General features: G+C 39.9%; 1 protein-coding gene across 4 annotated transcripts in view; it reads left to right on the top strand.

The window, feature by feature from the left end:
* Nucleotides 1-653: 653 nt before the first annotated feature.
* The window catches only part of osbpl8 (oxysterol binding protein-like 8), a 96,341-nt gene continuing 70,677 nt past the window's right edge, over nucleotides 654-26,317 (top strand). The window contains exons 1-2 of one of the 4 annotated variants that reach the window (XM_042403244.1): nucleotides 654-984; nucleotides 16,077-16,121. The gene's annotated coding sequence lies outside the window, so the exon portion shown is untranslated. The remainder of the gene's footprint in view (nucleotides 985-16,076; nucleotides 16,122-26,317) is intronic. The other 3 variants (XM_042403246.1, XM_042403243.1, XM_042403245.1) reach the window with 3 other exon arrangements.

Here is a 26,317-nt window from a genome sequence, read left to right as displayed (position 1 = left end):
AATCTACACTGCAAGCGGTTCATATGTAGTGTTGTAAATAGAGTATTTGAAACATTTTGTGGAGAGAAAAACAAACATTGATCTGTTGATAACGCTTGTCTCTGTAAACACTGGTGTAAAACCAATACATACCTGAACACTGATGCGTAACAGGTGACTCATCAGTCAGAACTATCATGAGCACAGAAAATGCAGGAAGAAATACCAAAGCTTAAAAATGGACCTACAAAGATGTCAGGCTCATGATAAAGTCTGAGGTCCAGCAGAGAATTTAGAGCCATAATGTCACATTGCAGCACAGTATTTCTCTGTGTGTTTTCTCACTTTGACATCATATTACATAACGCACGAAAAACACTGCTCCTACCATACAGCAATATACGAAGCTAGCCTATAGATTTACCATGACATAATACAGCTGCTGGGACTCAGTAGGAGCAGGTTTGGTTATTAGCAATAAGTAATAATTATCGAAGATAATTATTTAAAATCAATAAAATTATTAATATGAATTAATAATTACGGGGCACCACCCTGAGGTCAGGAATCAATAACCAAACAGTGAACAACAGTCTCAGAAAGGGTGTTCATCCACATACATTTTGATATTTCTGTGGCTGTTATTTTGAAATCTGTAACCGGCAGTACTGTTCCGTTTCAGTTAACGTTTGCCCGATGACTCAAACCCACTACAGAGCCGTGCAGGCGGGCTAGTAGCTAACAAGTTGACTGAATATCGGTGGCTAATAGTCAGTACAAAATCCACCACTGTTACTGGAGTCTATTTGAACTTTGTAAACATTAATATTGGACCTACATGACGCCGCTGGGTTGAGGAGGACGCGAGCCACTAACGTTAATGCTCAGAATTAAACATTTCCAGCTCGTTAGCTAACAGCTAACGGACAGTCGTCCCTGAATATTCACAGCCAGTGTTTTCCTTCCTTTCTGTGGGCCAGCCAGACAACCCGAAGCGAAGCAAAGGTGAGTACCACACAGACAAAATAACAAAAACTGACCATTTAACGCCGCCTTCCACCACCTTCTAACAATGTTGACTAAACAAAGCTAGCTTCCTTGCTAATTCGCTGCGTGTGTATATGGCGAGTTGACAGCCGTGACTGCAGCAGAGCAAGACTATTATGTAATAAACTACGGTTAGAGAGAGCCGAGGCGTTGAGTTAAACAGCTTCTCCATCTCCACACGTCTCTGCGTATGTCCCATCTCCTGCTCCAGGGTGAACATTTTTGAGGACTAGGTTAGCCAACATTTAGTTAGCGGTGTGTATTTGCAGCCGTGTAGTCAGGACTCTGTGTGCTCTGCATCAAAGCGGTGAGTATGACATACTGTATCTGCCTCATTATGGAAGCAGCTGTAAACCTACAACTAGTCTCACTTTGTTTAGACCTCAAGGTTTGTTCACTTAAGGGTAAGGTGTTGCCTCTTTTCTTACCTGACCCCACTCCCACTTGACTAGATATTACCCCCCTGCATCAGCCTTTAACATATGATCCTGCTGCAGTGTTGCATGTCTGCACCCACCTCAGCCTTGGTGCTCTGTTACCACTTTCACTTGACAGGAGTCAGGAGCAGAAACAGGAGACTAGAGAACTGTTCCTAATTGTGTCAGACAGCTGATGCATCCGGCAGATCCTGGACTGTTCGGATATCTGATATGAGCCTGTAACGTTATCAGCCTTTCGATTTCACTGAGGCTCTTCCCTCCAACTTGTACTCTTTTGCTTGATGTGTGTATGTTATAAAGAACCTCATTTAGGTTTTACAGTTGGAAGCTAATTCTACATTTAAAGGCCTCAAATATCAGTTTATAGGTGTAATGAGAAGCATGAAAGTCTGCTGGATGCATCAAGTATGATTTCATATTTCACAGCAGGAAATGGTCAGATTTAGATGTTTCAAACTTGTAGTTTGAGGTGATTTGAGTCCATGATGAAAACACCGGTCAGTCCATTCTGTGTACTTGTGCCAACTTGGGTTCAGTCGGTGATGTATTTCCATATTTTCCATCCTCTCTGCATTTGCATGTGAATGAAGGGTAATCCCAGACTTTCCATGCCAAACTTTTGTTGAGGTGAGGCTCGCAATCCAGGGTCACAAGAGCAACTAGCTCATTTCCCAGGCAAATGGAGTTTCCATTCAGCCCTTCTCAAACCACAGCTCGTGTCCTGCACACTGCTCTGGTAGACACACATAGCTCTACATTTGAATGCATGATCTACTTTGGTAGCACCAGCAATATATTAATACTGATATGCAAAAGGAAAATGGCAATAAATATGCAGATTATTTTGTCTTCAAATTTCTTGTTTTATCTGACAAACAGTCCAAAACCCGTTAAGTTAACAATGATATAAAATAGAGAAACGCCGAATATCCTCATAAAAAAAAAACCAGGGAACCAGAGCATGTCTGGTGTCTTCGCTTGAAAAATATCAGTTAATCGTTGCAGATTGAATTGTTGATTTACTAACTGATGAATCGTTTAAACTCTAGCCTAGTTATTTGTAAAAAGTGGAAAAATTGCATTATAAATAAATACATTAGTTTCCAAATGCTCAGCATGGATCCTGAATGTGTTATTCTGGTGCTGAGACTGTATTCTGATGCATTATGTAACTGACACACTACAAAAACAGCTTTTAAACAAGGTGAATCATGAGCAAAAGTTTGCTCATGCTGAGTTAAAATGTTTTGTTTGCAGAAAAAAAATCACATATAACTGCAATTTCTAGTTATTGCTACTTGTTTAAAAGTCTTTAGGCCATGGAAAATAAGGCTTTAGCAGAACATTTACCTGGAGATGCTCAGTTTTGTTAATGAAGCTGATTAATTATGTCAAGTGCTGGTCCAGACTAGAGGACTAAACTGTTGGACTGACACAAGGAGAGAGACTCTTCTTTGGATGCTAACCACTTAACAAGGCTCTGTGTGCAGAGAGTGCTTTGAGCGGCTGCTGGGTGTTGCTGCTACATTCCTGCTTTATACAGTAATCATTATTTCTAGTCATACATTATGTAGATGAGGTGCATGCATGAGGCACTAAGCATATTACAAATCAACCCTGCGGTTGTAAGGTGTGCTGTTCATCCACATTAGCCTCTATGCTTGTTTTTACAGAGCTGTGGGGTTGTTGTGTCCACACTAGGTTTTCGTGTGCTTGCACATGCATGCAGGTAATGTGGGTAAAATGGGTAGGACAAAATTTGATGAGCAGGTTTGACAGAATTTTTTTTAGACTCTTATTTGACCAGTAATGGCTTGCTGAGCTAAAAGCTCTTTGTCTTGACCACTTTGTTCTTCCAATACAAACACAATTCTTATTGTCCTCCTATAATGAAAAATAACAGTGCTGGTAAAATCTGTAAAGGGAGGATTGTGTTGTTCCAATTTCCTATGTTTCATTTCAGCTGATACAGAAAGAATTCCTAAGTATCTGAAAATTGCTATTGTGTTTCTCAGTGGGTTATTGCTTTCCAGTAAAACATGAATCACTCAGTTACACAAAGATGGTCAGCCAGAAGCCTATGACTGTCATTTACAACAGCTTATCTGGTCTCTGCTGCTGTAAAATGTCATATACTGGAGGCTGAATTTGTTCTGTTATAAAGCCTGTTGTCCTACCATGTAAACACTTAGTCACCAGAGTGATGAATTTCATATTGTGTTGAAATGCCATATGGTACTGTCACAGCCAGAAGCTATTGGGAGTGGGGACTGTTTTTTTTTTAACATCTTTGGGAAGTTGCATTTTGATCTGGGTGTGGTGCTTTCCTGTAGTATTTGTCATTCAGCAGTGGTGATGTATTGAGTTTTATACACAAATGTATATATATTTTAATCAGAACATGCTTTGGAAATGGCAGAAACTGAAACAATTAAAACACACACAGTTAGTGCTTATCTCCACTGTCTCAGCCCTGGGAATTAAAGGGTGCATTTAATCAGTTACTCTCTTTTAAAGGGCTTCACAGTGACAACATTATGAAAGAACCCCTCATCTTCAGTCTCTCACTGAGCAAATATTGACCTGTCAGCAAGGCTGTAGTCTCACAACAGCCTTTTCTTTCTACCCCCATACTGTAGGACTATTAAGAGCCATAATAAATGCTGTGTTGCTCATGAAGTTATTGAAATGCCAAGGCCAGTGCATCACTGCAGCGTAATCTTCCCAGCTGGGACACTCAGGCCACTGGCTGTGGGTTGGCTGATTGGATGCATTCGCTCCGACAAATGCCAGATGTGCTCAAAGTGAGATAGTTGCCTCTCACTTCTTGTCAGTGTGGATTTATCCAGCAGCGACACACAAATCAGGTTACATTTTGGCCTGCTTTTCTTTAACGTTTAATTCAATGGCTTTTATTACAATCTGTGAGAGGGTGAGCTCAGGCTTACCAATGAAAACAGCTGTTTTTATTTCAACGAAACCATATTATCCTGTACCTTTTTAATTTCATTGTCTCAGGCTTCATTTTACTGACGAGCTTACTGCCGTTGGCTCCCATACATCAAACAACACTGAACAAACATGCCTTTAATTTGCACCTGTCTCCAGTGATGAAAGGCTTTTGTTAAGTGTGGTTTCTTGTGTGCGCACCAGGTCCACTGCTGAGCAGGATTTGTTATTTGATAAAGGAGCGTGGGCGCGTCTAGCCCTTTACGAGTGTCCCAGCCCATTAACTTCAGTGTCCACCCTCGTCAAGCCCCCAAAGGATAGCTTCAGAGGAAGGAGATGTTTATGACTGCCCACCTGGACCACAGCATCTTCCTGCATCACGGAGAGATCCGCTGCTTTCAAACCTACACATAATCTGTAACATTCAAATAAGAAGCGACTTTGAGTATAGCTCTGTGCTGTAGATATAAAGTGTCACCTCTACAGTTATGTATGTTTCAAACACTGATCACATATTGAGAATGACATCAATACAGAGATACAGGAGCAAAGCCTTTGATCTGCTGCTTAGCGAGCCACTTATTAATTCCTCCAAAGCTCTAACTTGTGATTGGAGATCACAGTTCTAGCATAACAAGAAATGATGTGTGGAGACACTGAGCCTCAGTTTAAAACTTTAAATTAATTTAGAAAGGATGGGGTTGACTATGAATTGATTAATTTACCCAGTGTTTTAGCATCCAGAACAGGGATGAGTAGCTCTTTAAAGATAGAGAACAAGCAAGATGATTATTTGCAAATGGCCTTACCCATCTTTGACACCAAACATGTGCGTGTCGTGCGTATTTTAAAGGTTAAGTGTTGTATAAAAGGATTATATGTCCTATTAAACAGCTAAGTTGGATGCTATGGACTACATCAGAATGGTAACAATCACAATATTAATTTTCCTAATCTCCTCCTGTCTGCAATGCTTGCTTTTTTTAACGCCTAGTCCTGGTAGATTAGAGCACAATTGCATAACTCTGGGAATTCAGATATACACAAAATTAAAGATACCCTGTGGAGTTTTCATGTATATAAATAGAGCGTTTACACTGCAGGAACTTTCCAGGGAGACCAAGAACCTTTTGAATTCAAGGACCAAACCTGCGTTTCGACCGGAGGAACCAAGGACCAAATTTAGTTCCTGTAGGATAGTCCAAGGTGCTAAAAAACTCCCTCGTCCAGGGGTAGAACTTTCCAAAATGCAGGAACTGTAGGGGCGAGGGTTTGCAGGCATGATCGTTGCTGATTGGTCAAACACATATACTGGCAGCTCTAGCTTCATTCACCAAACAAGGAAGTATCAATATGAGGTGGACATTTCTCATCGTTAAAGTTAAAACAGCTGACTCACTTTAAAAAAGAGTGCGAACGAGCTGAGAGCACAAATGAGTGAATGAGGAACAGAGAGTGGCGGTACAGAGAATAAAGACGGCGAATGAAAGAAATAAAACTTTATTTTCTGATTGTTTGTTTGATGGGGGTTATGTTATAAAGCAGAAATGAAAAACCATCAAACACAAATCATTAACTGTGGAGGCCGTCACAGTTTTCAGTCTCCTTTTCCTCCTCTGTATTTCACCTTTTCATTCATTCATCACATCTAACTCAAACGTCAGGCATCAACAGTAAATACAAACAGTATGACTGTGGTAACACTGTGTTTCAAATGCTGCTGTTTTTTAATTTCATCATGGGTCTAATTTGCATAATGTACCTAGTTCTTCAGATGTAGTGGAAACGCAGACAGGATTACACAACAGGGACTTTTAATTCCTAGTTTGTTCCTGAGATTAGTTCCTCTGGTTCCATTGTTCCTGGAACTTTTTGGTCAAAACAGGGCTAAAGTTATGTAAAAGAGAGCGCTGGTGGTGTCCCTCAAACCACCGGTGCTCATGGAAGGGAATCATTTTTAAGAGGAGTGGAAGAATCATGACCAAAAAATGGCATAAAAAATCCATGCACACCGATCTAAGGCACCTTTGCCTTTTTTGTGAATGAAAGATATAACTGCAGTGTGCATGGATTGTGCCCACACGCGTTGGTGTGTTTTTTAATGCCCACTGAAACAAAGGCCTTTTATGTTTCCAACCCACCTTGAGTGCCTGGATTTAGATTTTTTTATGCCATTTTTTCATAATTCATTTTGTCATAATTCTTCCGCTCTTCTTCAGAGCTAAAGTTGTATTTACATTCAGAGTTTTTAACCAAAACACAAAGTGTATCAATGCAGTCTAACAATCATTTTACATGCATTTCCATCTATGTTTGCTTCTTTACCTTTGTAGGCATATTGCTATGTTTTTTGGTGTTTTACTGCCACCAGCTTTCAATTAGTGAAGTAGTGTGAAACCATCAGCAGGAATGTGTATAAGGTCAGCATGCTCATGCCTTTGGTGTGAACGTGTTGTAAGGGTGATGTTTGCCTTTTTTTTGTAATGAACATTTTATTGAAAACTTAAACACAAAAATAAGACAGACAGATCGAATCACTTAATCAGATAACTATCAAAACTAAATACCTACTCATTCATAAAATAGGGAGATAATATCAAATTTTAAAAAACAAAAAAACAAATCACAGACCACCACGGTGGCATTTTCTCCAATGATGAGCACAACAGTCCATTGATAACACTGGATTACCAAGTTGACTGCAAGGTTAGGGCCCCATGTAAACATGATCAAGCTTATTCAGTAGAGAGCATGTCACTCTCTCATAAGAAGCTAACTGTGCCATTGTAGACCATTCTTCGTAATGGGGCGGGTTTTCTTCCTCCAGTGTCTCATTAGTATCTGTTTGGCTGAAGCCAGAATAATCCATCTCTTTTTGAAGGAGGAGAAGTCTTGGAGCTTGGTGTTTGAGCCCAAGAAAGACAGTTTTGCAGAGATTTTGAATTTTTTCTTAAGGACTTCAAACATAATCTCTTGGATATTATTCCACCAGTCTTTAAGTGTTGGACATGTCCAATGTATATGTAACATAGAATTACTGTTTCCTTCACATCTCCAGCAGGCATCTACCAGCATTAGGTTCTATTTATATAGTTGTGGTGGTGTCCGATGTCATCTGTGTATTATTTTCAGTTGAATAAACCTATTGCCCATTTCCTTGTGAATTGTATTAATGTTATTTAAACATAACTTCCTCAGGAGATATTTCCACAGCCAGGTCTCCTGTCCCATGTTTTTTGATCTTGAGCAAGGGGTCACATAGTTGTTGATAGATCTTGGGAGCGATGCCCCCACATGATAATGATCTAATCAGCAGTTCTTCAATCAGGCTGCCTGTGGGGCGGGTAAGAGGGCTTCCTAACCATTTAGGCACTTTGCATTTGGACATACCTCCAAATTGATTATGTGATAATTTATATCTATCTACAATTTGGTTGAAGGTTAGTGTGGCTGTTAAATAAATGCAAAACGTAGGTTATCCCAGCTTTTCACCATGGTGTCTAATTAACTGTCTCCAATTAAAATTTGCTTATTATTCCATAAATGTGCTCAAAGGGGCTTGAAAAAGTCCCAATGGCCAGCTCTATGCAGTTTGTACCACATTGATTTAGTATTAGTGATAATTAGATGATCCTTCTGTTGTAGCAATTTTGTGCCAAATTGTTCGGACCAGGGAGATAGCCCACCACTAACGTCAGTCTCTATCTGGAACCAGCTTGGTTTATCTCTTTCCTCACTACTTGGTAACCATGTTCCAATATACTTTGTATTGATAGCCAAGTAGTACCCTTTAGGATGGCAAGAGAAAATCCCCCTTTCTTTGTATGAGCTTGTAGTTTCTTTATTCCTAAACGGTGCTATGAATTGCTCCAAAGGAAATCTAAAATAAGAGTATCAAAATCTCTGAAGTAGGAGTTGGGAATATTCAGAAGAACGTGGGATAGTATGTAATAAATCACAGACGCAGTCATCATTTTAACAGTGTATTTTCCCCCAAAGCAAAAGATGAATTTTAGTCCATCTACCAAAATCAGATTTCATCTTCTGAAGTAATGGATTGAAAGACCATATCTTTATAATCAGGAGTTACTTGAATGCCCAGGTATTTGATACCTTTCAAGGACCAACAAAACTTCCTCTGATGGAACAGGGTAGATGGGCAATTGCAGTTTAGTAGAGAATTAGGCTGATAGCCACTAGGATCTAAGGCATCTTTGCCTTTTTTGTGAATGAAAGATATAACCGTGGTGTACATGGATTTTGGCAAGGTGCCAGCTTTAAATGTATCGTTATAAACCTCAAGCAAGACTTATAATATCTTCAAAGGCTCTGTAAAAATCGGCAGGAAGTCCATCTAGCCTGGGGGATTTGTTTAGTGACATGCTTTTAATCGCCTGAGAGATCTCTTCTATTTTTAGTGGTGCCTCCAAGAAGTCTCTGTCACTGTCAGAGAGTTGTGGAAGATTAAGATCAGCAAGAAAGCTGTCAAACTTTTGTTTATGTAAGTCACCATGTGATGAATGAAGATCTAAATCTATCATTTATCTGCTTAGAGGAGGTAGAGATATTTCCATCTGGCTGCTGTATACTGGTATATGGTTCATACTTTTGTTGTTTTAAGTGGCAGGCCAGAAGCCGACCAGGCTTTTCACCCATTTTCCAGTATGTCTGGTTGGTTCTTATGATGTAATTTGTTTAATTGATATTTAGTGGAAATTATCTTTAGTGTGGACCTGTCCTTGGTTTGAGAGTTCCAAGTATTTTAAGTTTGCTCTCTAATTCAGTGAATTTCTCATTAGCTGACATCTTCTTAAAGGAAGCATAGGAAATGATTCTTCCTCTCCAATAGGCTTTCAGAGTGTCCCACCAGATGGCAAGGGCACTGCTTTATATTTAGTTTCCTCTAAAAGCAAAGAATCATTTCTAATCATTTAAGGGAATGGACTGTCTTTCAGCAAGGATACATTAAAATGCCATCACCAGCTTTTAGGTGTCTGGAAAACTGGAGCATGGTCTGAAATGACTATATTGCCTGTATTAGAGCTAACAGAATAGTCCACTAATGACTGAGAGATTAGAGAAAATAATCAATTCTGGTGTAGATATTATGGGGGGGAAGAGAAAAACGAGTAATCTCTTCTATTTGGATGCATTAATCTCCAGATGTCTTTTAGACCCAAATCAGAGGCTAACTGTCTAATAGCAACAGCTGATCTTCTCTCTGTGTTACATCTAGGCAGGGATCTATCAAGATCCTGATCCAGTATTTGATTAAAATCAACACCTAATATTATCTGAATAATCCCTAGTTCCAAGAGAAGTTGTGATAGGTTATGAAAAACTCCTAACCGAATTAGGTGCATAAATATTAGAGAACAACTGGTGTGTACATAGCAGCCATCTGAGTCAGTTAACACTTCTGTTTCATCAAAAATAATTCTTATCAGTCAAAATGGAGACCTCTCTTCTTTTGCCATTTCCTGGGCTTGAAAAAACCTTCCCCACCCGACAGCACCTCAGCTTTAAGGAATTCTTTCTTATTTAAATGTGTTTCCTGAACAAAGGCTATGTCCACTTTAGATATATCCATTTTTTTTTTAACAACATTTCTAAGTCCCTTAAAGTAGCCATTTTTAGGTCAGTTATATTGGCCTTTTGAAAGACCTTGTAGAATAAAACATCCCTTCAAAATTGTCTGTTTTGTCATAATAGGACATGAGTCTTCTTGCTATGTCGAGTCCCTCTCAGAGGAATCTTGCTTTGCTGCATAACTTTCATTACCAGGCATCAGACTGGCAGACGATAACACTGCCAGTCCACCCCAAAAACCATTGTGTCATGAGTTGACTCATGAATGCCAGACAGAAATAAAGCTTTGCTCAGCACAAGGTGTGGGACTGTAGGTGCAGCTATTGACCACACCTAACGTTGTACTGAGCATGTCGGCTTGCACCACAGAAAAGCCGCAAAAAAGGAAAAACTGTAAGGAAAAAAAAAAACCTCCATCCTGAATAAAACATTTGACAGGTGGTGCAAATGATTGACTACAATCCTCTGGTGCAGCTTTCTGAAAAGATTAGTGGAATATGTCCCTGTGTTGTTTGGATACGATGGAAACAAAGGCACTGGAGTCTGCCTTTTCTGTTGCTGTATTATTCCACTTACGTGCCTTAGGCATCTGTTTTTTAAGGTGTTGAAGCTGAGTATAAATATTTCTTGCAGGAACAAAGGAATACACTTGTAGTAAACAAAAGAATGGAAAAATGATCTCATACGGGTGTTTGATGAGAAGCACAGGACCTGCGCTTTTGTTGTGTGAGTAACTTGCTGGTTCCCGCTGCTCATGATGTTCTAGTTACACTCTCAGTGGGGGGATACAATTCTCATTTTTTCCCAGCCTGGCTTCTTTCACCCCTTATTTTAAAACAAGGGATCAGTTATGCAGATCAGACGACCCTGAGAGCTTAGCACGCTTTAGGTTTTCGAAATGAAAAGTGAACAAGACGGCCTTGTTTTAAACAGGTTAACCACAATCTGACCTAGCAAAAAGTCATGACTGCTATTTTCCTCCAAACACTCAGATGGTTGCTTAAAATGCAGGCGTGAATGACATACATCTATACCACTGAAAACCGCAGCATTAAAGCTTACAGCCTTGCCCTTAGCGGGTGTTAAAGGGTGTCAGCTTGCACACCAAGCCTCTTTGCCCAGCTCAGTAGACATTGATCTTAGTATGGGTGGGTAGTTGTGTTTTACTGCCGCGGAAGTAGGTGGGTGTGTGTATAAGATAAAGCGAGATAAAGACAAAGCTATCGTTTTGCTCTGCATCAGTGTGAATGTATCTTTAATATTGAAAGTAGTACTTATAAGTAACTTTAATGTTTAATCAGTCATTCCATGATCTTTTTTTGCGATCATTTAAGCTAAAAATGACAGAATATGCATCTGTTTGCAATAAAACTTTAATTTATGAGTCTTGGCATGATTTAATTAAGGATAAAGTTACAAGTATCTACTCAGCTCAGACCTGCATGCTCTGTTTTCTAGTGTCCTAATTCACTCATGCCAACTCCAGTATCCTGTGTGCAGCTGCATCTCTTTGAGGGACTCACAACTCATTGCTTTTGATGAGCCTGTTTGATACAGGCGGATGGTGATGCTTTGCTTCGCTCAGTGTTGAGCAGTGATACATTTTCATATCATACTAGAAAGCTAGCACCCAGTGTTGTGGTCAATAAGTTGTGCCATCTTTGAGCTTTTGAAAGGACATTTCAGACGCTGTCTCTTCTGAACTGGCAAAAAATCACCACAAGGTCCGGCTATGATAATCCCTTTGGGCTAAGCCGTAGCTTGAGGGGAAAGAGACGGTGGCTGTGATGCAAACTCACATACCTATGTCACTTGCATAATTCACACAGAACTTCCTCTGCAATGGAAACTTGCAGATCTAAGTAACTTCTTAAGCCACACATGACTCGGGCCAATCACGACAGACCAACGAGGAAGGCTGAATAACTAGATGGCGTTTAGCTGATACGACTATTCACAGCGAATTATTATGAGTCATAACGCGTCCTCCTGAAATGTCAGGATAGCACATAAAAAAGAAACTTTAAAGACAGACGATAACAAAATGTTTCTATGTATCCTCAATCTCCGTTAAACATAAATCAAAATAGAATTTCCTCTGAGATGAGATGTTTTGAATATTACTTTCTTATTTCCCAACTGTGCAGTTCTTATCACCATTTTTGTTTTCTCAGAATTCCTCTGGCCTGTGTTTTTATCACTGTTGAGATAAGTTATCTTTGCAGGCCCATCTCTCCACCTTCTATTCAGGTTGGGCAGGCTTTGCAGAGTCTCTTGACAAGGATTTGGGCTGATAATAGCAGTTATTTGTGGTGTGACCTGCCTTCTCCTTCAACAAAGAGATTTTTAACTTTGAGGTATTGTTGGAGAATTGAGCCTTTGGCTGGGCTCTACCCTCCACCCGACTCGAAACTCTAGCAGAACTTGTACTAAGTGTGTGCAAATTAGCTCCACATTACTCACTTTTGTTCTCATGAATCCTCTTGAAGATGACATTTTATCTCAATGCTGCAGTCTCCTTCCGTGGCCAGGAAGTGTGCACCATCTAGCAAGGTCAGACAGGCTCCCCCAGCCTCATTCGAAAGCTCATTTGTTGGATGTAGGAAAGTACTGAGGGAGATGGTTCAAGAGGGACTCGATGCTGAGCCAACAATAACACTCTATTCATGTCAGTAGGAAATCATTATTCATCCATTTCATTATCTTCATAATCTAGAGAATCACCCACAGTCAGTGTATCTCTCCCTCAGTTACACTGGCCTGTACTTGACACAATCCAGCAAAGTCACCTTTGCTCAGGAGGGACTTATAATTAAATCCAATAAAAAGAAATATAATTATGAGGAAGTATATTATTTTAAAGATTAGAATCATAGTCCATTTTCATCATTTGTATTTTTTCCAGCCAGAATTATATATATTTAAACACATGCTTAGCACTATCTTCAAGCATTTGAAAAGTGAGTTTTAATTCCAAGACAGAATGCTGGTTGACAAATAGGTTTCTGCAGCCAGAAATCTTAGAAGCAGACGTAGTAATCAAGCCACTCATCAACAGTCCTCATACCTCACACATTCTGCTTATTCTATTTCATTTTTGAGTAATAATCCCTTATTTAACTACGCACTTTTTGATAAAAGTAGTCATTTCTTTGAAGAGGTTACAGGCCTATATAATGTATGTGTTCTTTGATCATCTGCTGCTGGCTTAGATCATCTGTGTTGCTGCACTTTTCCTCACAGTCTATCTACCATAGGCAGGCAAATGAGACGGTTCACAGTGGTGCTTCAAGCTCCATGCAACTGTGTAATACAGTTTAATGCATTGCATCTAGCCAATGGAGGGTGAACAGGGGAGGGTGAGATAGAATGTTTTGGGGATTTCTTCTACAGAGGGGACTATATTTATATATTTAGGTGATTTCTTCCCCATCAGTCAGTAAATATCTCAAATGTTTTATAGAGTTTTGAGGTAAATTCAAAAAGGGCATTAGATTTTCTAGGGAAGTTGAATTAGTTTTGGGGAATTTACAAAATATTACTTAATACTGAAATATAGAAAAAAAAACTTGATAGGTTTTTGTGAACCCCATAAGTCAAAAAAGTAAAGTTATGGTAGTTCATGAAAGTTGTCTGACTTAATCACAGAGATTTATTGAAAATACATGAAAGTGTTTAGAGCATGATGTTGAGAGGCCCCTCAGTGATGCACCACAGTAATATGGAAGCTCGGTGTAGAAATAGGACGTTTTGGAAAAGATAGGAAGAAAGGCTTCATTTGGACGTTACGAGACACAAGATCCTATTATGTGGGTTTTATTTGTGAGTTTAGAACGAGCAGCTTCCTGGTGACACATCGAACCTTAATGTGGTGAGCGAGCAGACGTGAAGACAAATTGCGAATGTAAAGACATTAGTGTGGGCTCCATTTGGGCATTTGTCATAATTATAAAAATGACCTTTTATTAAATATAAATGCTTTCCTCCACTCCTTCCTGTCCAAATCAGGACAAACTAAACATGCCCATAAAGAAGAAGCCTTGTTCTGCCTTATGAATTATAACAGAGATAATGTTGAAACTGAAGTTCATCTGAAAGAGAGATTTTCTTACTGGTTATTAAATTTAGCCATTATTCCTCCTAAAGGGCTGCTTGTGTATAATAAAAACTGCTACTTGCTTAAATAAAAACAGAATTATGTAGAAGTATAGCAGTAGCATAGGGTTTACAAAGGGCCAAAAGGCACTGAATCAATACATAGTTAAGCATAAAGCAACTGGTGAGTCATGACAAAATATCACCAAAGATAAACTCCAACTCATAAAGTATTCTTTGAGTGTCCTTGGACAAGCAATAAAAGAGACAGAGAAAGCAAAAGCCTTTCAGTGGCTGAATATGTTTGCCCGTTAAGATGCAGTGCAGTCTGTGCTGGCCGCTGTTTCTTATTGTATTGTAGGACTTTTGGTTGTTTGTTGATGTGGTACTCAGGTTTGATTCCCTCCTGAAATGAAAAATAGCATCTGAAGCAGCAGCATCAGCAGCAGCAGCAGCAGCAGCCTTCTGGCTTTGCCTGTCACTGCATTCTCAGTCATCTACGCAGGTTCAACTGTATGTGAGCGTCTTTGCATTGAATATATTTGAAGTGGTTTCTCTTCAAATTCACCTGTTCTTGCTTTCATAGGAGAGTGTGGAGAGTTTTTCTGAGTAGAATAATATCCAGGGCTCTACAGTGGGAGCATTTTGCATTCCTATGAGAGGGAAAATGTGAACAATTACTTGGTTGCATACACCCGGATTGTCAAAACACACAAATTCACTCTTAACAAATCTGTTACTGAATCTCTTTCATAATAGCAAAGAGCAGCAGTGCACAAAATATTCAGCTAGCAGGTCTTCATTTTTAGCCTGTGCTGACTGACTCCTTTGCCAGTCAAAATGACATACGTAGCTGGCGGCAGATTATGATATCAGCTGTCACCAATTAACGTCAATTCTGTGAGTAACTTGATGACAGGCCAAAATGAAACTTAACTGTTGTTGGGTTTGTGTGCTCGCTGGACTAAGCCAGAGATTGTTTGTGAGGGAGTGACAAGTGAACTGAGCTTTTTTGTAGTTTCAACATTTCCAACAGAGTGATACCTCTTCTTTAGTCAAGGAATCTAGCTCATCGCTTCATGTTCATTCATACTATAGTATTAATTTAAACTTTAATTACATAATCACACATTTGATATCTTCTGTTGCTTCTGTTGTTGTTCAATATTTATTTCACTATGTATACTGAGCATCTTTGGCACTAAAATGTATTTGGATCAGTTGGAGTGAACATTAAAACACTCAAATCTGTTTCTGACCTCTCAGCTTAGAGATTTCAACTGAATCTTTTCAGTTTTAGTTATTTATAAGCTTAGTTACTTTCAAAAGTTGAACTTTAAACCTAAACGGATTCAATAAAGAGCTTGAATTGATTCAGATTTGATAAGCAGATTCAATACTGAAAATAGATTCAGTACGAGGATTCGTTACTGGATTCAAATTGGACAAAATGCAATCCGACCCCAAGCCTAATTGCAAAGCCTCTGGCACTCTGTATGCTGTTTCAAAGTAGATCTATTCATGACACACAATGCATTCCTGTCCTTTTGTCAGGTCTCAAGTACATCCTATTTTTAGAAATTCTCTAGTACTCTTAAATTACTGCCTGTGCATCTTCTGCACGTATGTTTAAGATAAAAAGAGATGCGTTAAAGTTATTTCTGTAAATAAAAATACTTTATGTTAGGTGTTTTAGCACTGTGTGTGTGTATGTGTGTGTGTGTTTGGGGCCTCTGTTGGCGTAGCACACACTACATCGAGGTCACATCAGTATTGACCGGCAGCGAAGGCTTATACAGTATGTAGAGCACACTCTTCTTCTCTGTCGTCGCACACACACAGAGGGAGCTCTCACTGCTGCTCCGCCGCAGACACCGGCAGCCCTGCAGCACTAGCCTACATTTCAGAGGAGGAGGGAGAAAAAAATATGGTGATGTCATCTCTATGTCTCTCTCCCTCCCTCTCTTTCCCTCTCAGTGGCTGTGAAGGTAATGGTGCTTTCTGCTGCCCGAGCTGCATGAGGTAGGTCCTTCATTCACCCCCGTCCTCGATCTCTCACACAAACACACACACACACGCGCGTGCTGCATTAGTCCGGCTGCCTCTCACGCTTCTTGTGTTTAAATTTACCTGCACTTGATCTGGACAGATGTTGTCTGTTTACGTACCTGTGTGTGGAATAGTCTCACTCTTGTTGCTTGTTTTGGGTGTGTGTAGGGAGGGCTGCTCACTGATGCTAATACATTGAGGACACATCAGATGTTAGATGCGACCCGATACCGGGTTAGCTGCTCAGAATGTGTCCGGTGTTAAGATTGCAGATAACCCTCAAAATCTCAGGCTGAGATGAGGAGGTGAATCATGTTTGTCCAGCTGCTGACAGCTCCAATCGTATTCAGTACAGACCATCTATATGATCCTGTCCTCCAGCTTTCCCCGTGCGCTCTTTTACGAAAAGGTCGCTCTCGGGTCACAGGAATATCACCTGCCATTCTGACCTTTGCACTTCTTTTCGCTTCCTTGTGAATGTCCACAGATCTTTTTTTTAAAACATATGAACGGTTGCATCTTTAGGCCTAATGTGCCAGTATCTCAGCCTCACATCTTTTCTCCTTTTTTCTGTTGTGCGAGAGGTATCACACAGACACATGTATTTATTCAACTCGGGCTGCGTGCGTCACACATTTTCAGCTCTGTAGCGTAGCTGTGGCTCTGCTCTCACCCTGTGATTTCGCCACTCGGTCTCCGGTGGTTTCGTGCTATTCCGTGTGCCACCAGTCAATTAAAAAGCAACCGCAGTGTTTCAACTATGAGGGGATTGAACACTCTGAGGTCACCACAGTCTCCTTGACACCACAGGAGTTCAGTCCTCCTCCTCCTTCTCCTCCTCCTCCTCCTCCTCCTCATCAGCATTCTCATCCACATGTCGCTCCGGTAGATCAGATAAATGGATGTTAGTGAACGCTGAGTCACCTTGTTGCGTTTCTAAAGCGTAATATGATTTTAATTTTACAAGGTGACACGCTTGATGCCGGTGCTACAGACATCATTCTTCTACATCAAAGTAGAGATATTATAGAGAGAAAATAGGTTCTGTGTGATGTAGGAAATTTTGCTGTCAGAGATGATGCGAAAGAAACACAGGAACACTGTTTCAACATTTGGACGATGTTCATTATGTAATTCTGAATCAAGTTTATTTACATGATAATAGTGTTGTCTTTAGTTGACGAGCTATTGTCTGTGATCCATTTGGCTTATCTGGTGTGCAGAATGTTACGTAGTGGCAAGGTAACCGGCTGTAATACTGTCAGCTGATGTTGTAACAGGTAAGAACTGAGGATGAGCTGTACCAGTGTGAACTAGAAATTCATAAATATCAGGCAGAGCACCATTATAAACATGTTAAAAGAAGTCTGGTGATATTTTAATTTTTCCTCATTGTTATCAATTCTCATAAAAAGACCAAAACCAACAATGAACTGATCCTGTTTAACAAATATTACCTGATATCATGTTATTGCTGTGTGCAATAGAACTACACAAACTATAGCTCCTCAGTGAGCCTCACTGTTGCACTAGGTGACATGTTACCGTGAACATGGCTGTTTAAAGTGCTTCAACTTTATCACACACTACTGAAGTTTGAGGAACTACTAAACCAATAGAATAAGAAAACACAAGAGTAAGCTGGGTGTATATATATATGCGCAACTTATAGTCAGGGTCTTCACAATGTAGTTAATTTTAACTCAGTTCCACACTCACCGTCCTGCTGCCATAAATACCCACCAGCTCTTTTAAGTGATTATGTAGCCTTTTAAAACCAATTCAATGAATAGTGTGTTGACTTTTTAAAGATTTATGTCTTCAGTTGGAACAAACAGGCTCGGGGCTGAGAGCCATAGACAGGCTGAGGAAATGGGGAAGTATTGAGAAACAGACTTAGGGTGTGTTCAGAAGGACTTGTTGTGCATAATAAAACTCAGTCCCCTCATCATTTCAGTGTGGTCACTCATCAATGCAGCAGGGGTGCCGGTGCAGAGGGCGTCTGGCAAAAAACAATTTACTTGCCTCAACTTTTGCTACAGTCCAACATCATCGGGCAATCCAATCAAATATGTGCAAGTGCACATACTCTGTGCAGTGTTTTGGCATGTGAAAAGCCCTCAAACTTGTGAATCTATTACTCAAACTGGACTTCCTGGATTGTATTTCATTGTCTGATTGACTCCCACTAATGCAGCTCCTTGTAATTTTTAACAGTGGGCTGTTTTTGGTCAGAACGCCACTAATGGATTGTTGACTTTGGTCATTTCACAAGGAAATATAGCAAAATGATAGCTTTAACCTTTAAACTTCTGCCTGTTGGTGTGTATGCAACCTTCACTCCTATCATTCAGGCCTCACTATTGTTGTGACAGTTGTTAAAGTTGGCCACAGCTATAAACCAATTTGGCATAAGCAACACGTGTCATTTCATGTACGGAATTTGAATGGATTAGAAGTCAAGTCCCATCCAGCACAAACCAAAACCGTACCGGGCAGGTTTTGGAGGGCACCCAACATCTCTCCTCAAGGACGGGGCGGGCCAACAGTGCTTAAACATAAAGAGGGGAAATAACCAAGGCTATTTTCAACAGTGCTGTTAGCTATTTCTGGTCACTGCGATTTGGTGTAACTCAAGCCAAAGCAAGGCTCCCGAGTGAGTCAACCCGCTTTATAAAAACTGTTTCTGCTTTATTGGATAGTTATATACACCCTGTCCACATGTAAAAGACTTCATCTGTGCATCAGGAATGGTTGCCTGATCATATTTACTTGTGTTGCAATGCTCTTAGATCTGCAAGTTCTTCTTTCTCAATCATAGAATGAGTTCGTAACTGTTATGTCTTGCATCATCTTCTCACATTAAAACTGGTTCTACTGTTTCTACATGTAGATTTACAGATTGCTACACACTTCCTTTGACATTGCTACATTTCTCTACTTGTGGGATAAAAAGTGATTCTTCATCTGGTAAAACAGCGTTTGATACTCAGTGGTCTGCCATGGCAGTCCTCTGCCTCTGCTTGTATGGTTGATTAATATTCCTCACTCCCTGACCTACATGGATTAATTCTGTTTAAAGATGTCTTCCCCCCCAAGCACAGCACCAAACTGGGACAGGCAGAAGAAGCATCAGACCAAGCAACATACATTTCCCATTTCAACTATCTTGTTGTCTTGGTGTCTTTTTCTTTGCCTTGTTTTTTTTTTTCCATTTACATTTTTTCATATTACACAGAGTATTTCTGAAAACATAGTTTGACCATCAGCCTGACAAGAAGACATTTTAGTCTAGCCTCATGTTTGATTTGTCTCCACAGGAAATTGCACCTAGCCTGCTTGAGCTATGGGGTCATTCCGTGTCAAATCAGACAGAATCCAGGAAAGTGGTTGCAGTGCTGTCTCAGATTGTGTTCAAAGTCTGTTTGTCTGCATAATGTTTGGGTCCCAAAACCATTCCCATCTCAAATGCCCTCTATTCCAATGAGCATACTCTTTATCCTTTATCTCTCACAATTCCTATTACACAGGAATTCAATCATCATGGAGATACTGAGGGGAAAAAATATGTAATCCTGAAATGGATGTTTTCTGCCATAGGTAAAATATCTCTCAAATCTGTGTCTATTTTTGTATGAAGGAGAAACGGAAGGACATTGGCACTTTGTACCCTTAATAACCATACATCAAACAATTTCCATGTATGTTTTTATGTTCCCACTAGTTCCCCACATACCGTTTTGGTCCCATGAAAATGACCAAAATATATTACCACACCTTATTTTATTCATGTCCATTAGTGGTAGACATCTCAAATATTGGCACAAAGTTAATAAAAGATTGTATTTGCAGAATGGTTTTGCTTATGCTTAAAATGGTTTTGGCATACAGAACACATGGTTGTCTTCCATCCTACAAAGTCTGGTGAGGCTAGGAACAATACTTTTTAATATTAATGCCCAAACATGGCTTCCCAGATAAGATGTTTTTGAGGATTTATAAATGAAATAATATCAAGGGCTGACAAAATATGAAAACATAGGATTTGAACAGAAAAATTGTACATACCTTGGTTTTGGGACCCATTCCTGATAATGGACAAGGTTTCAACAGAATCTGAGAAGGTGCTGCAACAACATTATCTGGTTCGACATGGAATGACCCTGTTTTAACTTTTAAAAACTGATGCTCAGTACATTTCAGAGCTCTGTTGTTTGAATATGTGTGTAAATGAGCTTGAAGCAATGAAGTAAAAATGGTGCTTTATCTACATACAGTACAATAGGGAATAGAAAGCTTTATTCACACTTGAGTTCATTTCAGAACAAGATTTATTAACTGTCTGCATGAGGGTTCAATTTTTGTAATTTAGCTAAAATTCCTATTCTGCAGAGAGACTTACTTTGATGCATCAGTTAGTGCGCATTCTTGTATTCCTGTTCTCCTTGTACTCGTTTCCTGATCCAGATTGTCCAGTCTAGGGTAATAGATCATGGGTTTGAAGGCTTATCAGATGCCGAAACACTGAACAGGGGTTTATAACACTCTGAGACAGGATTTTACAACTCTGCAACATATGCACACCAGGCACAGATGTGGCGCAACACTTCTGCCGCAGCATGGCCGCAGCAGAGCACATCCATTACAATCAACTGAAGCACCAGCTCTAGATTCTTGGTGTTGAGCCATTCCCCTCCAGGCAGGGTAGATGTATGTGGTTAGTCCTGCCCTTCCTCCGCATAGTTGATCATGTTCATGCCCCATCACTTGTCAGTCATCTTGATGTGACTTGATGAAACTCGGGCCGCTTTCACACCTGTAGTTCAGTTCATTTGGTCCAGACCGAGGGAGAAAATGATCAGTTGTTTTCCCTCTAGCTCCGGCCCAGTTCATGTTGGCTTTATTCAAATGAACGAAGAGCTGTAAACATGTCATACAGACTGACTGGTAACTCATTGATTGGACAATTTGATGGCTGTCATCCTGCATCATCAGCGCTAGATGCACAAGGGAAAATCAAATACTGGCAACTGACAGCAGGTAATGCAGCACTTTAATGCTTCTTATGGGTTTATGTTCTCTGGTGTCACAATGAAATAACTGACTGTGGGCATTATTAGGATTATTAGACTGCAAATCGGTGTGCACATGGAAAAATGACAAATGGCAGACACAGGCAGAAAAAGGCGCGTCTAGTACAGGAACATAATAAGGGATTACTGTGGGATTGCTATGTCACGCACTTTTTAAAAGATTTAATAAACAGCCAATGTACACAGAGTAGGATACAAGAACAGCACAGTGCAGTTTAAACTGCTCCTGACTTGCTGAATGATGAGGTAAAATACTTGCTCTGTGCTGATGTGCATAGTCATCAAATGATTTGCATAAATATATACATTGTTTATACAGATACCGTCAGAAGTTAGCTTGAGTGTGTTTAGCATGAGATGAGCCAGCACAGGTGTCAAAACAGCAGACAGTCAGCAAAGCACTGCTGATATTTAATGTGTTTTTTTTTTAATAAAGGTCTTATCTACAGCACATTTACTGTAGCTTCACATTCAGCTGCACTGTGATAGCCCTTAATTAACTAATCACTGGCCAATGAAATGACGCTTTCAGGCTGATAACATATGTCATATTGTATGGAAAAAAATATTAACCAAGAAGAACTTTTAGCTGTTAATATTGCAACAAATGTCCATTGCTCTCTGGAGAAAACAGTGCTTATCAGCACATGTTTTTAAAAATATTGAAAAAGGCTTTGCTGTGAGATATTCTCGATGGAGATTATCCTAAAATCTTTATCGTCACTGAGCAGACAATCAAGGCCTTGTTCAGAAATATTAGAGTGGCTGGCAGTTGCCTCAAGGATTGATGATGAAGGAGAGACTGAATCATCAGACAGAAACAAAGAAATAACTGTCTGTTCAGTAGTCTGATGTAGGAAATCTATTACTGAAGTGGGGAAAAGATCAGGGACCAAAAGGCGATATTGTTGCTGTCTTTGCCTGCCCTTCAGCAGATCTCCTCTGTTAATCTAAAAACAATCAGCATCATGATATTCACTGCAGAACATTGAAAAAAAAAAATAGCGACCAGCAGGCCAAACAAACTTTCTAATCTGCTTTAATCCTCTTTCTGTAATGCGCGTTTTTGGTAAAGATCCTGCTTTTTAAAAACAAACTTTATATGCTTCATATTTTGTGATATTTGTAATATTTGACAGACTAACAGAGTATTTGTGCAGCCTGAATTAGAGGAAAATTATCATCATAATGAGACCATTACTATAACTGGAATTAGACACAAGCAATCAACTCTATTCAAAACTGTTGACAGTAAAAAATATATGGTTTACATATTTATTACTCTGAAAGTATACAAAAGGTAGTCAGCAGTTGGCCTAAATAACCTGTAATGGAGGTCAGTTGTATTTAATGCTGGTGATTTTGTTTCAGAACAGAAACTTTTTTTGCATTTATTATACTGGTATTGTCTCACAAAACAACCATTTAGCCATTAGCCTTAATCTTGGGTGGCCATCAGTAATAGCTTGTAGTGAGAGAATGAGGTCCACACATTTGTTTCAGTATGTGTTTAGCAACACTGGGATCAAGGTAGACCATTCTTGTCTGACATTCACTGTCAGGAGAAATATAGCTGCTGTGTCTATCTAAACCTCTTAATACTATTTTTAACTTCTACCTCCAGAGGTGCAAGTAAATATAGCATCACATACAGTGAAACTATGAATCTACTGAACATAAAAATTGGTAACAGCATCGATAGCGGTCTTAAAACTTTGGATGAAAACATCACCTGATGCATCAAAGATGTGCTAATATATGCCTTGCTTGGCACAACATGATGTGGTCATTTGCTTATCTAAAAATCCAATAATGGGTGGAAAGTAGATAGTGATACATTTTCATAATCCCACACTTACACTGGACTATAAATAGGAAAATCTGTCAACTGAAAACATACTTTGTGAGTTTTATGAAATTATCTTCAGGTTGTCAAACTTGTACACTGAACAGAATTTTATTGTAGCAGTTTTGGGAACAAATACGTTCTGTGTTTTTCTTTTCCATTCGACAAATAAGTTGACCTTGTGCTGGGCGACTAGCACGACTTACTGCATGATGCAAACAGTGTGTGAGGTTCCCTGCTCTGTTTTGGCTCTGTGGAGAAACCCCTCAGCCAGTGTTTCCTGCTTCGTTTTGGGGCCACTGCCAAGCCACAAGTTTAGGATTCCCTGCGCATTTGCCCTCTTATCTTTGGCAGTGATTCATAGCTCTTAGCTCACAGACTGCTGTGGTACGACTGAGACAGATGTGTCAACTTGTGTGAAGGGGCAGTGTCAGTAAATTGTGGGAGAAAATGAAGATAATACAAACATAGCAGCGTGGATTGTCTGTCATTGGCTTACCCATTGTTTAAATACTTAAGACTCCTACACACCTGTAATTAGAGTTTGGCACAATGGACGTAATTATACACAGTAACAATTAGGTATCAAATGCTAATATTGCTCACAGACAAAGGGAAAAATACTTTTCACCATTGTGCTACTTTGTGCCATACATCACCTTTTTAAACAATGGTTTAAGCTAAAATCAATTAAACTTATATAGAAATACCTCAATGGCACTTTCATGTAGATGGCAAGGCCAGTGGTAGCCTTGCAGTGAGATGGGTGTCATCATGTCCCACACTGGAAAACAATAGCTTGGTCTGTAATGCAGGGTTTTCTTTGACCAGGCCGATAGCACTTCAGATCAACACATATTTTCAAACATTCTGCCCACCCACTTTAAAAAAAAAAAAGGGTTTATCATACATTCCCTGTAGTCACAGGTCTTGATTTCTGTTATTTTCCCACCTCGGCTGTGTGGCCACTGATCCCGGCTGAGTCATGGACTGATTGCTAAAGCTGGTTTTGAGAAAGAGTGGAAAGCATCTGTCTCAGTATGACGGGTCCTTGAGAGTGGAGGCCATATGAAGTGTGTGTGTGCTGGCTGAAGCCAAGAGGCTATTGGAGCACCGGAGCGTTACATTACTAGGATGACTGGTGGAGGTTTTTTTGAGACTGTCTCGTCATCTGTCTCCTGTCTGCTGTCCGCTGTCTGAGGAATTATTTGACTCTTAAGAGTATCCTAAAGCTGCTTCCTTCCTGCTACCTTCCTTCTGCTCTTTTTTTGGCATCTTCCTAAGGAAGCTCATGAACTAATATTGACAAGAGCTGTCTACCTGTTCCCTAAATGCTGCTATAAACAAAAGCCCATAAGTGCAAATATACCACAAATGATTTTTGGGGGAAATATACTGGATTATAGTTTCTCCCTCGAATGGTCTGTGAGTATTAAAACAATTTTATAAGGTCTGGTGTTGTGTGGATGAGGGAGAATTTCATAGAAACGCTATATTGATTTGAAACTCAATAAAATGGAGAGCAGCTTGTAGGAAACCTGCACTGTATTTTCATTAATCTTGTCTGCACAAGATCACGCTTTCTTAGTACTGGTTCTCAGTACAATACAACCTCAGCCTGTTCTTATTTCCTAGAATTATTTGAATCCCTACACTCCATTTTCTTTTATCGCTAGTCTGTGGCTGTCATGATTTGAACCTGAGAGAGCCCTGCCACGTCCCCATAAAGCATCCAAGGCACTGTTTCAGAGCTCCGATTGGTCTGGATGAGATTACCCTTCTAATGATCAAATTACTGGTCTAAAGTAATAAAGGCATAAAGGCAAGCAGGGGCAAATCAAATTATGTATTTTAAACCTTTATTTATGCAGGGAAACAGCGTACACCACACCACAGCTTTGTTTTCATAAATTGCCCATTAAATCCAAAGTCATGCAGCGGTGCAACTGAAGTATCTGGGTTGGGTAGTTTTTGATTGGTACTAAAGAAAAATAATGTGCATGTTAAGCTATATTGACTCTCACCCAGAGAGCTGCATCACCTTCAGTTACACTGATTTCCACAGCTCTAATCCCAGTTCAGATAATATCATAGAGGTCGTCACGATATGCTTGTTTAAGGAGAGAACGGTATGTTTTTTTCTTCATATGATCTACACTGTCAACATGTGGGTCATAATACTGATCCTTTCTGAAGTAGCCTCTTGGCCTCTGCATCACCATGTAGGTGCATCAGGTGTAATCTCAGGTGGGGCCACAGAGTTCATGCAATCCAAAATACCCACACAAAACAGCAATCAGCATAAGTGGCTGCCTCCTATCATGTTGAAAGCATTTTTAGGACAACCACGTGTTGGCAGGCAGCTGCTCCACCCAAAATAATCTCCCCGAAAGCATAGTGTAATTAACAGATGGTGCCACTTTTTTTTTCTGATAGGGGCAACCAGTATAGAGGTGCCAGGGACCAACTTCATTGTTCCACCTGACAGCACTTTCAATGAAACTTAACATATGTAAATCTGGTTTTATGAAAAATGAACCTGGAGCCATTCGTGGCCACTTGGCGGACTTTCTTTTTCTTTCCCATCTGGTAGAGTGTGGCTGAGCAACCTACGAATCATGTGTGTGCAGAGTGTGATGTCACATCCACTTCATCCATTTGGTGTCATGCTCCTGAATAATGTGATGTTAGATATTGCATCATATATCCCTCACCATGTTTACAGTTGTGTATGGAAGGGCACTCTGAGCTCCTGTGAGTCAGTCACAGAACATATTGTACAGTTTGTTCATGTTTAATTATTGTATCCTTTTTTTTTCTCACACACACATACCACACTTTGACTTTGTGATACTGTTTTGTTAGAAGAACTTTCTTTTGATCTACACAATCTAGTACAGAAAACACAGTCTGGCCAAATTTCAGTGGATTCATAAAGCAACCTACACCAGGGGACCGTCTCTGACGTACCCTTGAGTAACTCCTCGTCTGGTCTAGTGGAGCGACTAAGTGGCAACCATCTGAAACTTTCCCTGGGTGGATAAAGGTTAAAAACAGTGTCATGCTCCAGCACTTCTATAGGGAAAACAAGCTGAGGGCGGACAGATAGATAGATTGAAAGAATGAATTTTTCAGCACTCTCTGGGGAAGGCAACTGACAGGCTGGCTGATCCTCCATCCTCTCCTCTGCTTGAACTAGAAACAGTCTGTTTATTGAAGGCCTGAAGCTA

This window comes from Thunnus maccoyii, chromosome 23 (genome assembly GCF_910596095.1).
Source record: "Thunnus maccoyii chromosome 23, fThuMac1.1, whole genome shotgun sequence".
NCBI classification, from domain to species: domain Eukaryota; kingdom Metazoa; phylum Chordata; class Actinopteri; order Scombriformes; family Scombridae; genus Thunnus; species Thunnus maccoyii.
This window is presented reverse-complemented; position numbering and strand designations above follow the sequence as displayed.